Here is a 20,113-nt window from a genome sequence, read left to right as displayed (position 1 = left end):
AGCATCTGGAAGTTCCCAAATGATCAGGCAGCTCAGAGCTAAAAATTTATGTATTTATTTGTAAGCAGAGAGAGATAGAAGAGAGACAGAGAGAATGGGCATGCCAGGGCCTCTAGCCACTGCAAATGAACTCTAGTACGTGGGTCCTGGGGAAGCAAACTCTGGTCATCAGGCTTTGTGGGCAGATGCCTTAACCGTTGAGCAATCTTTCTAGCCCTTATTTGTTTTGTGAAACATAATCTTTTTTTTTTAAATTTTTATTAACATTTTCCATGATTATAAAATATATCCCATGATAATTCCCTCCCTCTGAAACATAATCTTGCTGTATACCCAAAATTGAGTTTGAAGCATAATCCTTCTGCCTTACTTTCCTTCCTGCGGGCTTCATTATCACTTTTAGTTTAGTTTTTTTTTTTTTTTAATTTTTATTAACATTTTCCATGATTATAAAATATATCCCATGGTAATTACCTCCCTCCCCACCCCCACACTTTCCCATTTGAAATTCCATTCTCCATCATATTACCTCCCCATTACAATCATTGTAATTACATATATACAATATCAACCTATTAAGTATCCTCCTCCCTTCCTTTCTCCACCCTTTATGTCTCCTTTTCAACTTACTGGCCTCTGCTACTAAGTATTTTCATTCTCACACAGAAGCCCAGTCATCTGTAGCTAGGATCCACATATGAGAGAGTACATGTGGCGCTTGGCTTTCTGGGCCTGGGTTACCTGACTTAGTATAATACTTTCCAGGTCCATCCATTTTTCTGCAAATTTCATAACTTCATTTTTCTTTACCGCTGGGTAGAACTCCATTGTATAAATGTACCACATCTTCATTATCCACTCATCTGTTGAGGGACATCTAGGCTGGTTCCATTTCCCAGCTATTATAAATTGAGCAGCAATAAACATGGTTGAGCATGTACTTCTAAGGAAATGAGATGAGTCCTTTGGATATATGCCTAGGAGTGCTATAGCTGGGTCATATGGTAGATTTTTTTTTTTAATACTGGGAATTGAAACCAAGGCCTCATGCATACTAGGTAAGCACTCTACTACCGAACTATACTACAGCTCTATTTTTATTTTATGAGAAAATAGGTCTTAATGATTTTTGTCAATTTTTAAACCAGGCTGTTCATCATTTTCTTGTTTAGTCAGTAGAGTATTTGTCTTAGCAAAGCTATTCATATTTTTTTTGTTGTTGTTGTTTCCCCCTCTTCCTCCTCCTCCTCCTCTTCTTTTGTTTTTTCGAGGTAGGGTCTCACTCTAGCTCAGGCTGACCTGGAATTCACTATGGAGTCTCAGGGTGGCCTTGAACTCGCAGCAGTCCTCCTACCTCTGCCTCCCGAGTGCTGGGATTAAAGGCGTGTGCCACCACACCTGGCTTGTTCATATCATTTATTACTCCCAAATAAATTTAGTTTGTTCTTTGCCATGAGTTTGACTTTTTGCCTTTTTCTTTTTCTTTTTTCCTTCAAGGTAGGTTCTCACAGTAACCCAGGTTGACTTGGAATTCACTATTAGTCTCAGGCTGGCCTTGAACTCACATCAGTCCTTTTACCTCTGCTCCCAAATGCTGGGATTAAAGGCGTGTGACACCATGCCAGGCCATCCATCTTGCTCACTTTTTTTCCTAGCACTAGTGCTGGGATTAAATGCATGTGCCGTTGTGCCCTTCCCCATCCTCCAACTTTTTTCTTTCTTTCTTTGTTTTTTCTTTATCCAAGATGAAGTCTCGCTCTAGCCCAGGCTGACCTGGAACTCATTCTTTAGTCTCAGGGTGTTCCAGAACTCACCTGTAGCCACAGGCTGGCCTTGAACTCACAGTGATTCTCCTCCCCCGGCCTACACAATTGTGCCACCATACCTGGTTTAAGTTTAATTTTTTTTTTATGGCAAAAGTTTAATTTTTTTTTAACTTAAGAAGCTTTATTAGGTTAAGAGAAGGAAGAAGGAGGAAATACAGAGAGCTCCTGCCACATAGAAGGCGGAAGGGGAGGAGTCAGGGTCCCCGCCCCCCATCTTAGTCCAGCAGGGCCAAGCTGAGGGGGCTTACCAGAGCAGGACCTAGAAGTTCAGGAGGGTTAAAAAGCCCAAAAGACTGATTTTTAAAAATACTTTATTTATTTACTTATATGAGAGAGAGAGAGAGAGAGAGAGGGAGAAAGAGAAAGAAAGAGAGAGAGAATGGGCTGCCATGGCCTCTAGCTACTACAAATGAACTCCAGAAGCATGTGCTACCTTGTGCAGCCAGCTTACGTGGGCACTGGGGAATCGAACCGTGGTCTTCAGGCTTTGCAGGCAAGTGCCTGAACCTCTAAGCCATTTAACTGCCCCCCCCCAAAAGACTAAATTTTAAAATATTTATTTTATTTTATTTACTTGAGAGAGAGAGAGAGGCAGGCAGAGAGAGAGAATGGGCATGCCAGGGCCTTCAGCCGCTGCAAACAAGCTCCAGGTGCATGTGCTACCTTGTACATCTGACTTAATGGGTCCTGGGGAATTAAACCTGGGTCCTTTGGCTTTGCAGGCAAATAAATGCCTTAACCACTAAGCCATCCCTCCAGCCCAGAGTTTCAACATTTTAATAGATAAATAGTAAAATAGTAATTAAATCTTTCAATTTTTTCATTTGTTATTTATTATTTATTTATAATTTTGAGATAGTGTCTCAATTTAGCCTAGGCTGACTTGAAACTCATTGTGTAGCCGAGGGTGGCCTGAAGCTCATGGCAATGCTCCTACCTCAGCTTCCTGCATTCTGGGACTATAGGTATATTCCACCTTGTCTTTTTTTATAATTTATTTTATTTTTAAACATATTTATTTATTTTTGGAGGACGTAGGGAAGAGATTGGGCACGCCAGGGCCTCTTGTCACTGTAAATGATTTCCTGATTCATGTGCATTTGACTTTTCATGGAAACTGGGGATTCGAACACAGGACTATATGCTTTAGTAGCAAGTGCTTTTGACTGCTGAGCCATCTCCCCAGCCTCTGTTTTATGTTTTTTACAGTTTGATTGAACATTGACTTGTTTAATCTATCTGGAATTTAGCTTGAGAGAATTAGAGATGAAATTATGATTTATTTTCCCAAATAATCAGCAGCTGTTCTGTTACTAGATTTTAACAACTTTTTCCACTCCTTTCTACTAAATTATTTACATTTATGAGTTTTTATTTGGTCTTATTGATCTATCTGTTGGATTGGAAAGGCTCAGAGGTTAAAAAAAAGCATGCTTAGGAATTAGGGGTAAGGCTGGAGTCTCAGAAGAATCAGGGGTAACAACTAAAGAAAGGGGCCTGTGTACTGATTATGTGGGCCTTAAAGGTCAGCCTTCGGAGTGTGTGTTTCATTTGTTGAGCTGTGGGGAAAGAGTTGGAGGTTTTGAATAGAGGTGTGGAGGGACTCTTGTCTGAGCTTCCCAGGAATGGAACAGTGTTCGGTGAAGATGGGATGGACCAGCAGCTACTCAAGAGAAGGAGGTGTTGGGGGCTCCAGGTGTGGTGTCAAAACAGACTTGCTACAGGGTGGTACTTTCAAAATGACAAGTCTAGCTAGACTTGGAAAGAAGAGAGGTAAGTATTCCTCACAGCATCTGTATGACACAGATAAGTTCCATTAATCAAGATTTGCTTTTTATATTGTAAATACTTGTAATAATATTAACTTCAGAGAACATGAAATGCTTCCTTTGTGCAGTAGAATGCATAACATGCTTTTTTTAAAATTTATTTTTGGAGACAGGATCTTTCTATATAACCCAGGCTGGCTTCAAATGCATTGTGTAGACCAGACTGGCCTGTTCTTGCCTCAGCCGCCCAAATGCTAGGATTTACAATAATGCAGCAACGTGCGTGACTTGTGTTTATATGCCCCACTGTGGCCCTCATCCTATATCTACAAGATCTTTACCCCAGCTCCCATTTTGCACATGAAGAGAATGAGACTCACAGAGGTTGTCACTTGCTAAAGGTCATGCCGTGGTAGCTGAGCGGGTCTGCCACGTCAATGTCCGTGGCAACCTTCAGCCATGTTGGACCTCTGCTCTTCCAGAGTTGGAGCGAATGGCATCATAAGAAGAGGGCACATTACCAGGGATCCAGTGGCATCTCTGGTGGCCTTGTCCTTAGCAGCAGGTGTGTTCCTGTGCCCTAGAAAAGAAGACAGTGGGTCAGTTGATCATTGATTAACTCTATGTGGAAGTGGCCAGAACCCAGTTGAAACTAGTCTATAAAAAACAGGGCATCTTAAAAACAACAACAACAACAAAAAACTAAAGAAAAAGGCTGGGTGTGGGCCTTTAGTCCCAGCGCTTGGGAGACAGAAGCAGGACTATCATCATAAATTCAAGGGCACCCTGAGATTAGATAGTGAATTCCAAGTCAGCCTGGGCTAGAGTGAGACCCTACTTTGAAAAAATAAAAGGGGGGGGCACCTTGCTGAGTGTGGTGACTCATGCATTTAATTTTGTAGCATTTGCTAGGGAGGATCTTTGGAGTTCAAGGCAACCTAGGGCTTCAGAGTGAGTCTCAGGTCAGCCTGGGCTAGAGTGTAACCCTGCCCCCAAAACAAAAATAAAAATAGACATGCCCAGTATGGTGGCACATACCTTTAATCCCAGCATACAGAAAGCTAAGATAGGAAGATCACTGTGAGTTCGAGTCTAGCCTTGACTAGAGAGAGTTTCAGGTCAGCCTGGGCTAGAGTAAGACCCTACTTAAACAAATAAACGCCCAACGGATTAAAAAAAAAAAAAAAGAGTAGGGCATTTTGCCAGGCCTGGTGGTGCAGGCCTATAACCCCAGCTACTGGGGATCCTGAGGCAAGGGGGTCAGGTTTGCAGGTTTGCTGTGCCTGTAGGAAGGAGGCAAGTTCAAGGCCAATCTGAACAACTCAATGAGACCCTGTCTCAAAACAAAAAGTTGAAAAACAAAACACACAACAAGCCTTAGGGATGTAGCTGGGTGGTATAGTTCTTATTTAGAATGTGTAAGGCCTGTGTAACACAAAGAGAGAGGGAGGAAAAAAGGCCATCTTGTTTTCTGTGACAGGGGATCCACAGGCTGGCACATTTGAATTGATGCATAGCACAGGCTACTCTCCAGAGTAGAGCTGTCCACTGGCCATTGGTCATATGTGGCAGTTTAACTTTATGTTAATTAAGCAATTAAAATCTCAGTCTGGCCAAGTGTGGTGGTTCACGTCTTTAATCCTAGCACTCAGGAGGCAGAGGTAGGAGGATCACTATGAGTTTGAGGTCACTCTGAGACTTTATAGTGAATTCCAGGTCAGCCTGGGCTAGAGTGAGACCTTGTCTCAAAAAAAAAAAAAAAAAAAATCTCTTCCTCATTTGCACCAGCCACATTTCAGACACTCATAGTCACATGTGGCTATTTCACTGGCTACCACAGCCAGCCATCACTGGCTGAGATTGAAGGCCAGACTCCCCTGGTCAACTTCCAAGGATTGGACAAGCTCAGGTATCCTAGTCAATGCTGTAGAAATAAATGCTGCTGCACTCCCAAGAACAGGTATCTAGGTTGAGCAAATCTATTGCCACTAGGTGGCACCAAGGAACCAGCCACAAGCTGGTGTCTGGCAGCTGGAAGCTCTCACAGAGCTCCAGCACACACACACACACACACACACACACACACACACACACACACTCAGGTACCTGCATTCAGACGTGAACATACAAGTTCACTCAGGGTCACACACATGTACGGTCACATCCACTCTCACAAACACAGTTCTCTAAAAGGCACAAATAATGTAAATGCCATGGACCATTATAACCTCAATAAAAACAGTCACAGTTCCCCAGCACTTGCTATGCCTCGTCATTCTGTCCTCACTATTCCCTGGAAGTGGGTCTTCTTAGTCCTCCCGGTTTTTCTTTTAAACCTGTGTATTTGTGTGTGAGAGCACGTGTATGTGCAGGTGCGTGTGGAGATCAGAGAACGATGTCAGATGTCTTCCTCTGTTGTTATCCAAGTTACTTTTTTTTTGAAACAAGCTGAACAGACTAGCCTTAAAATTTTTTTTGTTTATTTATTTATTTGAGAGCAACAGACAGAGAGAGGGAGAAAGAGAGACAGAGAGACAGAGAGAGAGACAGAGAGAGAAAGAAAATGGGCACGCCAGGGTCTCCAGCCACTGCAAACTAACTCCAGATGCGTGTGCCCCCTTGTGCATCTGGCTTACGTGGGTCCTGGGGAATCAAGCCTTGAACCGGGGTCCTTAGGCTTCACAGGCAAGTGCTTAACAGCTAAGCCATCTCTCCAGCCCCAGACTAGCCTTTTTTTAATGCGAGGGAGGAAGGGAGGAAGGAAGGAAGGAAGGGAGGGGAAGGGAGGGGGAGTGAGGGAGGGAGGGGGGAGGGAGGAAGGGAGAGCATTGGCATGCCAGGGCCTCCAGCCACTGCAGTCAAACTCCAGACGCGTATGCCACCTTGTGTGCATGTGTGACCTTGCACACTTGTGTCAACTTGTGCAGCTGGCTTACATGAGACCTGGAGAATCGTACATGGATCCTTAGACTTTGCAGGCAAGTGCCTTAAACACTAAGCCATCTCTCTAACCCTTCAAGTTACTTAAAAAAAAAAATGTTTTAGGGGCTGCAGAGATGGCTTAGCAGTTAAGGCATTTGCCTGCAAAGTCAGAGGATTTCCAGGACCCACGTAAGCCAGATCACAAGGGGGTACATGCATCTGGAGTTTGTTTACAGTGGCTGGAGGCCCTGGTGTACCCATTTTATCTTTTTCTCTCCCTCTGCTTCTTTTTCCCTCTCAAATAACTAAATAAATAAAAATATAAAAAAAGAACTCATTTAAAAATTGTTTTAAAGATTTTACTTTTATTTATTTATTTAGTAGAGTAGAGATACACACACATACACATACAGGGAGAGAGAGAGAGAGAGAGAGAATGGGCATACCAAGATCTCTGGTCACTGCAAACAAACTCCAGATGCATGTGCTACCATGTGCATCTGGCTTACAAGGGATTTGGAGAATCGAAGGTGGGTCTTTAGGCTTCACAGGCATGTTTAACTGCTAAGTCATCTCTCCAGCCCCGTTTTAATATTTTATTTATTTTTAAGCAGAGAGAGATAGGGGGAGATAGGGCATGCCAGGGCCTCTAGCCATTGCAAATGAACTCCATCTTGCACCACTTTGTGCATCTGACTTTATGTGGGTACAGGAATCAAACTTAGGTTATTAGGTTTTGCAGGCAAGTGCCTTAGCTGCTGAGCCATCTCTCTAGCCCAGATGACGTAAATGATTTTAATATTTGATTTTTATTTATTTATTTATTTGACAGAGAAAAAAGGAGAAAGAGAGAGAGAAAGGGGTGCACCAGGGCCTCTAGCCACTGCAAATGACCCAGATGCGTGCATCTCCTTGTGCATCTGGCTTACATAGGTGCTGGGGAATTAAACCTTGGTCCTTCGGCTTTGCAAGCCAACGCCTTAACCTCTAAGCCATCCCTCCAGTCCCCAGATGATTTTTTTTTAAAGTTTTTTTTTGAGGTAGGGTTTAATTCTAGCCCAGGTTGACCTCGAATTCACTATATAGTCTCAGGGTGGCCTTGAACTCATGGAGATCCTCCTACTTCTGCCTCCAAAGGGCTGAGATGAAAGGCATGTGCCACCATGCCTGAAAAAGAGAAGGGGTGGGGGAATAGGTTTACCAGGGCTTCTGGTGGCTATAAACAAACTCTGAGCTCCAGACACATGCACCACTTTGTGCATCTGGCTTTACATGGGCTCTAGGAAATTGAACTCTGGCCATTAGGCTTTAAGGGCAGGTGCCTTTACTACAGAGCCATCTTTCTAAGGCCCATGTTACTTTTTTTTTTGTAATTAAAAAAAATTATTTATTTATTTGAGAGCGACAGACAGAGAAACAGGCAGAGAGAGAGAGAGAAGGTGGGGGGGAGAATGGGTGCACCAGGGCCTCCAGCCACTGCAAACGAATGAACTTCAGATGCGTGCGCCCCTTGTGCATCTGGCTAACGTGGGTCCTAGGGAATCGAGCCTCAAACCGGGGTCCTTAGGCTTCAGAGGCAAGTGCTTAACCACTAAACCATCTCTCCACCCCCATGTTACTTTTTTTTTTTTTTTTTTTGGTTTTTCGAGGTAGGGTCTCACTGTAGCCCAGGCTGACCTGGAATTCACTATGTAGTCTCAGGGTGGCCTCAAACTTATGATGATCCTCCTACCTCTGCCTCCCAAGTGCTGGGATTAAAGGCATGCTCCACTACACCCAGCCTTCCCATGTTACTTTTTTTTTTTTTTTTAAAGATTTTACTTTTCTTTATTTCTTAGAGTCAGAGAGAGAGTGAGAATGGGCATGCCAGGGCTTCCAGCCACTGCAAATGAACTCCAGACTCATGCACCATCATGTGTATCTGGCTTACGTGGGACCTGGAGAATTGAACCTGGGTCCTTAGGCTTCCTAGTCATGTGCCTTAACTGCTAAGCCATCTCTCCAGCCCCCTTGTTACTTCTTTTTTGGTTTTGAAGGTAGGGTCTTTCTCTAGTTCACGCTGACCTGGAATTCACTCTGTGGTTTCAGGGTGGCCTCTAATTTACAACAATCTTCCTACGTCTGCTCCTAAGTGCTGGGATTAACAGCGTGTGCCACCACGCCTGGCTCTATGTACTTTTTTTCCTTCTTCTTTTTCGAGGTAGGGTTTCATTCACTCTAGCTCAGGCTGACCTGGAATTCACTATGTAGTCTCAGGGTAGCCTTGAACTCATGGTGATTCTCCTACCTGTCTGCCTCCCGAGTTCTGGGATTAAAGGTGTGTGCCACCATGCCCGGCCTCCATGTTATGTTTTAAGACAGGACTCAGAGCTTCCTGATTGGGCTAAACAAGCTAGTCAGTTCATTAATCTCTGGGGATTTTCCTGTCACTCCTACTCAGCACTGGAATTCTAGGTCCAGCATTTTACATGGGTACTGGGATCCAAACTCAGGTCTTCATGCTTGAATGGCAAGCACTACCCACTGGACCCTCTTTCCAGCTCCTCATTCCTTTTGTTTTATTTAATTAAAAACTTTTTTAAGGCTGGAGAGATGACTTAGCATTTAAGGCATTTGCCTGCAAAACCAAAGGACCCAGGTTCAATTCCCCAGGACCCATGTAAGCCGGATGCACAAGGTGGTGCATGCATCTCAAGTTTGTTTACAGTAGCTAAAGGTCCTGATGTGTCCGTTCCCCCCCACCTCCCTCCCTCCCTCCCTCCCTCTCTCTCTCTCTCCATATACACACACACACACACACACACACACACACACACACACACACACACATATACATGTGTATATGTATGCATCTGCCTCTCCAAATAAATAAAATAAAATTTCAAAATTAAAAAAAATTAGACAAAGATTAACCATGTAGCATTTAAGGTGATCCCACTACCTTAGCCTCCTGAGTGCTGGGATTACAAATGTACATTATCGCCGGGCGTGGTGGTGCACGCCTTTAATTCCAGCACTCGGGAGGCAGAGGTAGGAGGATCAGCTTGAGTTCAAGGCCACCCTGAGACTACAAAGTTAATTCCAGGTCAGCCTGGACCAGAGTGAGACCCTACCTCGAAAAACTGAAAAACAAAACAAAACAAAACAACAACAGAACCCCCCCCCCAAAAAAAAAAAACCCAAATGTACATTATCATCCCTGACTGACAGGAGGATTATTTTTTTCCCCTTGAGGTAGGGTCTTACTCTAGTCCAGGCTGACCTGGCCCTCAGTCTATAGTCCTACAGTCCTAGGCTGGCCTTGAACTCACAACTATTCCCCTACCACTGCTGGGATCAAAGGCATGTACCACCATGACTGGCTAGGATTCTTATTTATCTATTTATTATGGTGCTGGGGATTGAACACAGGCCCTCTCAGATGCTGGGCAAGCACTGTACCCCCTGGGCTACATCCTCAGCTCTCTGCCCATTTTAAGACAGAAGAAACCAGACCTCTGGGATGTGGAAGTGACCTGCTCTGGTTGCATGGCTAGTTTGCACTAGAACTGGAATTCTGGGGGCCATTTGCCTTTATGGCTTCTTAATTCTTTTTTATTTTTGTATTATAATTTATTTATTTGAGAGAGAGAGAGAAAGAGAGAGTCAGATAGACAGAATGGGTGCACCAGGGTAAGCTCCAGATGCATGTGCCACATTGTGCATCTGGCTTATGTGTGTACTAGGGAATCAAACCTAGGTCCTTGGGCTTTGCAGGCAAGAACCTTAACAGCTAAGCCATTTCTCCAGCCCTCTCTTTTATTTTTTTAATTTGTTTTAATTTAATTTAATTAATTTATTTTTTGTTTTGTTTTTTGAGGTAGGGTCTCACTGTAGCCCAGGCTGACCTGGAATTTACTGTGTAGTCTCAGGGTGTCTCGAAGTCAGGGAGATCCTCCCACCTCAGCCTCCTGAGTGCTGGGATTAAAGGAGTGCGCATCACGCCCAGCTGTCTCTTATTTTTTTATTATTGCATATCTGTTTGTGTACATGTAGTGTGCTTGTACGTATGCAGTCATACATGTGTGTTTGGAGGTCAGAGAGCAGCTCTGTGCTTTACCTCAGGAATGTAGTCTACCTTCTTTGAGTCAGGAGATCTCACTGGCCTGGAGCTCACCATCAGGCGAGGCTGGCTGGCCAGTGAACGCAGAGTTCCTCCTGTCTCTGCCTCCCTGTGCTGGGATTGCAGGCCCATGGGTTCTGGGGATTGGACCCAGGTCCTCATGCTTACAAGGCAAGTGCTTTACCCACAGAGCTATTTGCCCAGCCCAAGGCTGCTTTGTTCTGCTACCATTTCTCCTTCACTCAGCAGGCCCGTTGTCACTCTCCAGCACACTGTCCTGGGAAGGACAGACTTGCATTCTACCGCTGTAATGACACTCACATTGGGGCTATTGGTCCCGTGAAGGCTGGATGCTGATGTTGGAGGAGGGAAATGGAGTAAAATTGAGTTATGTTTGCTGCTTTCTGGGGTGTGGAAAATCTGTTTACAGAATTCTGTAAACAGGGCCAGCCATGCTGGGTCCATAATATTTGAGTGCCAGCATGAAGGGCAAGGCGGAGCTGGTTTTTCTGTACTGGATCGCTGACACTTTGTTCAGACTTGAAGGTAGATTTCCAAGTGATGCGAAGCCCATCATCCCATCAATTGGCTGTGCCCCCACTTGCCCTTGGGATCATGGTAGTTGCTGGTCAGGCTTGTATTTAGAGAGAACATGTCCTGATGTCTTCTGTGGACCTAACTCCTTGGAGTAAGCTGGGAGCTCCAGCGGCACCTGCACCTTGTCTGTGCACAGCAATTTGTGAGGAAGAGAAGCTGTCAGTATTCTAATTCAGTTGCCTTTATCCATTTCTTACTCTGTCACAATGTGTTGTCAGGCCCCGTGAGTACTGAGTACATTACCACTGTCTGCAGTGGAAGGTTCTGGGCCACACAGACAGTGTGAGTAATCAGGCAGGCGCAGGGGCCCGTGTCCCAACACTCTTCCCCATGCTCCCAGTCCAGGACTCACAGCTCAAGCACCCAATCCAGGTCAAAAGAGGCGGTGGGTGCTGGGGAGGTGGCTCAGAAGTTAAGGTCACATGCTTACAAAGCCTGTAGGCATGGGTTCAGCTCCCTTTAGTGCCCACATAAAGCCAAATGCACAAAATGGCTCATGTACCTGGAGTTCGTTTGCAGTGGCAAGATGCCCTGGTGTGCACATCCTCTCTCTCTCTGTTTACAAGTAAATAAGATAAAAAAAAAATAAAGAAGAGTGGTAAAGTCAAGCACAGTGGCTCACACCTTTATTTCCTGAACTCAAGAGGCTAAGAAAGGAGGTGTTTGATGCCAGCCTGTGCTAGAACAAGACTCTACTTAAAAAATCAACAAAACAAAACAACTAAAAACTAAAACCAATTTGGCCTGTGACTAGTAAGGTAGCTGGAAAGAGTGCAGGCACCGTGGGGCAGTTTGTGAACAAACAGAGTCTCATGGGGAAACGGCAGGACTGAATATGTAACAGTGTATTGGTCAAGAATTCTGTTGCCTGAGTAGAAGGAAGGAGGACGAGGAGCAGGAAGAGGCACCCGCGATTCTGAAGAGAACACCTGAAATTTTCTAGGGGTGCCTCTGGTCAGTGCCTAGTTTCACCTCAAAGCTTATCATGCCTTCCTTTTCAAACCTAGGTTTGGGGCGGGTGAAATGACTTAGCAATTAAGGCATTTGCCTGTGAAGCCTAAGGACCCCAGTTCAATTCCCCAAGACCCATGTAAGCCAGATGCACAAGGGGGCGCACGTGTCTGGAGTTCATTTGCAGTGGCTAAAGGGCCAGACACACCCATTCTCTCTTTCTCTTTATCTGCCTCTCTCTCTCTCTCTCTCAAATAAATAAATAAATAAATAAATAAATAAATAAATAACATATTTATTAAACAGGCTTGTCAGAGGATAGATATCTGTAATCTAAACACTTGGAGACTGAGACAGCAGGGTGGCTATGAGTTGAAGGCCAGCTTGGGCTACATATCAAATACCAAGCCAACCAGAACTGCATACAAAGACTGTGCCTCAACAACAACAACAACAACAACAACCCCGGGCATTATGATGCATGACTTTAACCCCAGTACTTGCAAGGCAGATATAGAAGGATCACCATGAGTTTGAGGGCACCCTGAAACTACATAGTGAATTCCAGGTCAGCCTGAGCTAGAGTCAGACCCTCCCTCAAAAAACAAAAACAAGGGCTGGAGAGATGGCTTAGTGGTTAAACGCTTGCCTGTGAAGCCTAAGGACCCCGGTTCGAGGCTCAATTCCCCAGGACCCATGTTAGCCAGATGCACAAGCGGTCGCATGTGTCTGGAGTTCGTTTGCAGTGGCTGGAAGCCTTGGTGCACCCATCTTCTCTCTCTCTCTCTCTCTGCCTCTTTCTCTCTCTGTTGCTCTCAAATAAATAAATAAATAAAAATAAACACAAAAAAATAAAAAAAAAACAAGCAATAAGAACAACAACAAAACCCCAAAAAGCAACAAAGGGGGCTTAGGGCGATAGCTCAGGGGTCAAAGGCACTTGATTGCAAAGCCTACACAACACACACACATCTAAATAAAACAAACAAAAAAGAGGTGAGCTCACACCTCCCTACATACTTTTTGGATGGAATTCAGATCTGGCCCCAGTGGCACAGCCCTGTAGCAGAAGTTCACCTGCTATGGGATGAAGCTGTAAACTCAATGAAAAAAATTAGTTTTATTTATTTACTTGACAGAGAAAGCAGGGGGAGAGAGAGAGAGAAAAGGTGCCACCAGGGCCTCCAGCCACTGCAAATGAACTCCAAATGTGCATGCTCCCTTGTGCATCTGGTTAACGTGGGATCTGGGTCCTTTGGCTTTGCAGGCAAGCACCTTAACTGCTGAGCCATTCCTCTGGCCCAAAACTCAATTTTTTAAAAAAATTATTATTTATTAGAGAGAGAGAGAATGGTCACACCAGGGCCTCTAGTCACTGCAAACAAACTCCAGATGCATGCGCCACCTTGTACATCTGGCTTACATGGGTATGGGGGAATCGAACCTGGGTCCTTAGGCTTCACAGGCAAGTACCTTAATCACTAAGCCATTTCTCCATACCCTGCAAACTCAATTTTAATGAAAACTAATTTTAATTTGGATCCATAAGTCTCTACATTCAAACTACCACAATGCCCATGGATGTCACTATTACTGGAGACAGAGTGCTGGGATTAAAGATGTGTGCCACCATGCCCAGTTTGTGATTGTTTTTTTGATGGTTTTCTTCAAGTTCAGCAATTTGCTCAGGGTCACATAGCTTATTGTGTTCTCATTTTTGAATTCAATTTCTGTTTCCTCTATGTTTTCATTGGAGGCTTCCATTGTGGGACTAGGCATCCTTGGTGGAGATCTCTCAGCTTTTTGACTTGCATTGTGTGTGTGTGTGTGTGTGTGTGTGTTGAGGTCGGCCCATCTCAGGGTAAAAGTCTTATTTTATTAAGGAAGAAGCAAGTAACACGTATTTGTCCTTGTAGGATCTCAGTGAATGTTCTGTTTTCATTCTGAATGGGATTGGAGTGGGAGGGGTTATAATCTCAGATGCCCAGGTTGTGGAGGTTGCAAATTTAACAGGGGTGTGGGGAGCTGCCTACTCACTCCACTTGTGCACACCCTCTGACCTGGGGAACTGGGAGTTGGGGAACTAGGAGCTGGCAAGTCAGGGAGCTGGGAGCCAAAGGCCTGCTCTGGCACACATACAGGGTCTAGGCCACCCCATGCCTGCAGCAGGGGTACTGGGGCAGGGAGCTGGGAAATGGGGAACAAATAGGGAGCTCAGGACTACTGACTCTGCGGGCACACCCTCCTCTCTCTCTCTCTTTTTCTCTCCTGGCACACCCCCCTCTCTCTCTCTCCTTTTTTCTCCTTGCAAATATATATGAAAAAAAAATTTTTTTTTAAAAGAAAGAAGGTGGTTGTGGTGGCACACGCCTTTAATCCAAGTACTTGGAAGGCAGAGGTAGGAGGATCGCTGTGAGTTCGAGGCCACCCTGAGACTCCATAGTGACTTACAGGCCAGCCTGGGCTAGAGTGAGACCCTACCTCACCCCCCGCAAAAGAAAGAAAGAAAGAAAGAAAGAAAAGGGGCTGGAGAAATGGCTTAGCAGTTAAGGCGCTTGCCTGCAAAGCCAAAGGACCCAAGTTTGATTCCCCAGGACCCATGTAAGCTAGGTGCACAAGGTGGCACATATGTCTGAAATTTGTTTTCAGTGGTTGGAGGCCCTGGCATGCCCATTCTCTCTCTCTCTCTCTCCCCTCTGTCTCTCAAATAAATAGAAAAGATGAGTACCTACTATACATACCTTGCAGACTTGGCTCCCACCGACAGTAACGGGGTGCATTGTATTACATGTTGGGTGCTATGCTCTGTTTCTTCCTTGAGATCACCCATTCCTTACTTTGAACTCTTGAACTGCTATGATGGCCCACATGTGTCTGCCTGCTCCTCTGAGAGTCAGGTGGCCTCTGAAGTGCTTCTCCTCTCAGGTCTCTGGAGTCTTTGCAGCCTGGTCTCTGGCTAAGAGGTCCCAAGTGGCCAAAAAGCCTTATGGATCAGAAGTAGCTGGAGAATGGGCTGTGGAGCCGATGCACTGACTCCCCAGCCAAGTTCAGAGGGGATGTCATTGTCTTTTTGTCCTATCCCAGTTCTGAAGACACATGTTCTGCCCTGCGGACCTCTGGGAAGCCAAAGCGTGAAGTGCAGGTCTGTTTCCTCTGCTGATTGAACCCGGGTGGTCAGTTCTCACCATGCTGGCTCAGGGGTGTTGCCTGTCCATCTCAAACTCAAGGTCAGATTCCAAGAACTGAACTGGGTCCTTGTCAGTCTTAGAATGAGGTAGTTGGATAAGAAGAGGGTTGACTTTGGACACAGCTTTGTCACCTGTAACTACCTCCTGAGAAACGACCTTAAGAGCCCTCAGTTCTTTAATTTTTTTCCTGTTTCTTTTTGGTTTTCCAAGGTAGGGTTTTGCTCTAGCCCAGGCTGACCTATAATTAACTATGTAGTCTCAGGGTGGTCTTGAACTCATAGCCATCATCTTGCCTCTGCCTCCTGAGTGCTGAGATTAAAGACGCGCATCACCACGCCTAGCCTCAGTTCTTCAATATTTTTATTTACTTATTTTTAAATATTTGTACTTATTTGCAAACAGAGAGAGATAGAGATAGATAGAGAGAGAGATAGAAGAGAGACAGAGAGAGTGGGTGCACTAAGGCCTCTAGCTGCTGTAAATGGATTCCAGATGTATGCACCACTTTGTGCATCTGGCTTTACATGGGTACTGGGGCCTCAAACTCAGGTTGTGAGGCTTCACAGGCAAGCGCCTTAACCTCTGAGCCATCTCTCCAGCCCTTTTAAAAAACATAATATTTGACTATATTTCAGGGATCATTTTTATAGTTTTTTTTTTTTTTTTCGAGGTAGGGTCTCCTTTTAGTCCAGGCTGACCTGGAATTCACTATGTAGTTGCAGGGTGGCCTCAAACTCATGGCAATTCTCCTACCTCTGCTTCCTGAGTGCTGGGATTAAAGGCGTGTGCCACCACGCCTGGCTCATTTTTATAGTTCTTTGCTAGAGAAGTCTCTCTGACTGTGTAGAGTACCAGAGACCACGAGGAAGAGGCGTAGTGTTCTCTCCTGAGTGGGAAGCTGGCTCTGGGTGTTGTTTTGTGCAGCTGCCCATCGCCCATTGATGATTGTTCTTCTCTCCCTTGGGAGAGTTGGAGAGAATGCAGCCTGAGTGAGTGTGTGTGTGTGTGTGTGTGTGTGTGTGTGTGTGTGTGTGTATTTGTATGTATGCCAAAGAGGCGAGAGAGAGAGTGAGAGAAATGAGAAGAGTATGGGCATGCCAGGGCCTCCTGCCACTGTCAACACACTCCAGAAGCATGTGCCACTTTGTGCATCTGGCTTTACATGGGCACTGGGGAATGAACTCCTGTCTTCAGGCTTTGCAAGCAAGTGCAAACCATGGAGCCATCTCTCTAGCCCCAAGAACCATTAGTTCTTAACCTCTTTCCTATCCATCCACCAGACCCATATGCAGCATGTGCGCATGCTTGCAGAGGCTTTGGCCTGCATTGTGTGGCTGGGAAGATAGATCAGGGAAGTGAGGATCTGATCGTGAGGAGACAGATCTGGACTGGAAGCTGGTTCTGCCACGTCCTGGCCCAGTGCTCTCTGTGTGCCCTTGCAGACTGCGTGTTTGCACACATGCACTTGTGTGGTCTTGTATAGGAATACATATGGATATGCAGATTAAAAAAACCACAACAACTCTGGGGGCTGGAGAGATTGCTCAGCAGTTAAGGCATTGGCTTGTAAGGCCTGATGGCCTGGGTTTGATTCTCTAGTCTCCCCGTAGAGCCAGATGCATAGAGTGGTATATGCATCTGGAGTTGTTATAGTGGTAGAAGACTCTGGAACATCCATTTCTTTCTCAGCTTGCAAATAAATAATAAATAAAATATTAAGTAGGCTGGAGAGATTGCTTAGTGGTAAGGTACTTGCCTATGAGGTCTAAGGACCCAGGTCGACTCCCTAGAACCCACATAAGCCAGGTGCACATGGTGGTGCATGCGTCTGGAGTTTGTTTAGGCCCTGGCATGCCCATTTTTTTTCTCTCTCTCATAAATAAATAAGCAAAAAATGAAAACATTTAATAATGTTAAAATTCAGTATGTGTGTGTCAGTGTGTGTCTTTCTCCCTCTCTCTCTCTCTGTGTGTGTGTAAGTGCATGTAGAAGTCAGAGGACAGTCTTGGGTTTTGGTCTTTGCCTTCCCACCTGTTTAAGGCAGGGTCTTGTTTAAGGCTGTGGCAATGATAAACCAGCTGGCCTGCAGACCTCTAAGGGATCTCCCGTCTCCAACACCCACCTTACTGTAGGAGTGCTGGGATTCCACATGCATGCTGCTGTGTCAGGCCTTCCATGGGTTCTGGGGATCCAAACTTAGGTCCTTGTGTGGCAAGTACTCACTGAGCCATCTCCCTAGCCCTGCATGGGCAGATGTAAGGACAGCCATAGTCAAAGATAATCTCCTTTACTTTTGGCTTCATGAGATGTGGTCTTGCTATGTAATTTTTCCTCAAACATATGGCCCTTCTGTCTCACCTCCTGAGTGTTGGGATCACAGCTTGTTCTTTTCTTTTTGTTCTTCCTTTTTTTTTTTTTTTTTTTCAAGGTAGGGTCTCACTCTAGCTCAGGCTGACTTGGAAATCACTATGTAGTCTTAGGGTGGCCTCGGACTCACAGTGATCCTCCTACTTCTGCCTTCCAAGTGCTGGGATTAAAGGCATGCGCCACCACGCCCGGCTTTTCTTTCCTTTTCTTTTTCCTTTTTAGTATTTATTTATTTATGAGAGAGAGACAGAGAGAATGGGCTCCCAGGGCTTCCAGCCACTTCACGTGAACTCCAGGCACATGCACCACCTTGTGCATCTGGCTTACGTGGGTCCTGGGGAATCAAACTGAGGTCCTTTGGCTTTGCAGGCAAATGCCTTAACCACTAATCCATCTCTCCAGCCCTCCAGCCCTCTTTTCTTTTTTATAAAAATATTTTTATTATTTGCAAGGAGAGAAAAAGAGAGAAAGAGAGATGAAGTTTGGATATATGCCAGGGCCTCTTGCCAGTGCAGATTCCAGGCATATGTGCCACTCTTTGCATCTGGTTTTATGTGGCTGCTGGGGAATAGAACCTAAGCCATTAGGCTTTGCAAACAAGCTCCTTTAACCACTGAGCTATCTCTCTAGCCCTCTGATTAATTGTTTCTTTTTTCACAATTTTATTAACATTTTCCATGATTATAAAAAATATCCCATGGTAATATTCTCCCCGCCACGCACTCTCCCCTTTGAAATTCCATTCTCCATCATATTACCTCCCCATCTCGATCACTGTAGTTACATATATACAATACCAACCTATTAAGTACCCTCCTCCCTTCCTTTCTCTTCCCTTTATATCTCCTTTTTAACTTACTGGCCTCTGCTAATAAGTATTTTCCTTCTCATGCAGAAGCCCAATCATCTGTAGCTAGGATCCACATATGAGGGAGAACATGTGGCGCTTGGCTTTCTGGGCCTGGGTTATCTGACTTAGTATAATCCTTTCCAGATCCATCCATTTTTCTGCAAATTTCATAACTTTACTTTTCTTTACCGCTGAGCAGAACTCCATTGTATAAATGTGCCACATCTTCATTATCCACTCATCAGTTGAGGGACAGCTAGGCTGGTTCCATTTCCCAGCTATTATAAATTGAGCAGCAATAAACATGGTTGAGCATGTACTTCTAAGGAAATGAGATGAGTCCTTAGGATATATGCCTAGGAGTGCTATAGCTGGCCATATAGTAGATCAATCTTTAGCTGTTTTAGGAACCTCCACACTGATTTCCACAATGGCTGGACCAGATTGCATTCCCACCAGCAGTGTAGAAGGGTTCCTCTTTTTCCACATTCCTGCCAACATTTATGATCATTTGTTTTCATGATGGTAGCCAATCTGACAGGAGTGAGATGGAATCTCAATGTAGTTTTAATCTGCATTTCCCTGATGACTAGTGACGTAGAACATTTTTTTAGATGCTATATGCCATTCGTATTTCTTCCTTTGAGAATGCTCTATTTAGCTCCATAGCCCATTTTTTGATTGGCTTGTTTGATTCCTTATTATTTAACGTTTTGAGTTCTTTGTATATCCTAGATATTAATCCTCTATCAGATATATAGCTGGCGAAGATTTTTTCCCATTCTGTAGGTTGCCTCTTTGCTTTTTTCACTGTGTCCTTTGCAGTGCAAAATCTTTGTTGATTAATTGTTTTTTTTTTATTTTTTTTGTTCATTTTTTATTTATTTATTTGAGAGTGACAGACATAGAGAGAAAGACAGATAGAGGGAGAGAGAGAGAATGGGCGCGCCAGGGCTTCCAGCCACTGCAAACAAACTCCAGATGCGTGCGCCCCCTTGTGCATCTGGCTAACGTGGGACCTGGGGAACCGAGCCTTGAACCGGGGTCCTTAGGCTTCACAGGCAAGCACTTAACCGCTAAGCCATCTCTCCAGCCCTAATTGTTTTTTTTGAGATAGGTTCCTGCTCTAGCCTAGGCTGACCTGATGAACTTTTTTTAAATTTATTTTTGATGAACTTTTTAAAACCATTTTTGTTTTTAACAAATATTTATTTTTTAATTTTAATTTTTATTTATTTGAGAGAGAGGGAGAAAGATAAAGAGAGAGGATGGGCATGCCAGGACCTCCAGCCATTGCAAACAAACTCCAGACACATGTACTACCTTGTACAGGCTTATGTGGGTACTAGGGAGTTGAACCTGGGTCCTTAGGCAAGCGCTGTAACCACTAAACCATTTCTCCAACTCCCCATTTTTGTTTTTAAAACTACTAACATGAGCCAGACATGGTGACTCGTGCCTTTCTTTAATCCTAGCACTCAGGAAGCAGAGATAGGAGGATCAGTGTGAGTTCGAGGCCAGCCTGGGCCATAGGTTGTGTT

At 44.6% G+C, this 20,113-nt stretch overlaps 1 protein-coding gene and 1 non-coding gene across 3 annotated transcripts in view; both read left to right on the top strand.

The window, feature by feature from the left end:
* Positions 1-20,113, top strand: part of Rap1gap2 (RAP1 GTPase activating protein 2) — a 277,672-nt gene that overhangs the window by 54,649 nt on the left and 202,910 nt on the right. The window lies entirely within an intron of this gene.
* Positions 16,141-16,350, top strand: LOC123463671. The gene has a single exon (XR_006639070.1). It is a non-coding gene; the product is annotated as a small nucleolar RNA U3 (small nucleolar RNA).

The sequence above is a fragment of the Jaculus jaculus genome, chromosome 9 (assembly GCF_020740685.1).
Source record: "Jaculus jaculus isolate mJacJac1 chromosome 9, mJacJac1.mat.Y.cur, whole genome shotgun sequence".
Taxonomy (NCBI): Eukaryota; Metazoa; Chordata; class Mammalia; order Rodentia; family Dipodidae; genus Jaculus; species Jaculus jaculus.
Note: the sequence above shows the minus strand (reverse complement) of the source record. Positions and strands in the feature narration are given on the sequence as shown.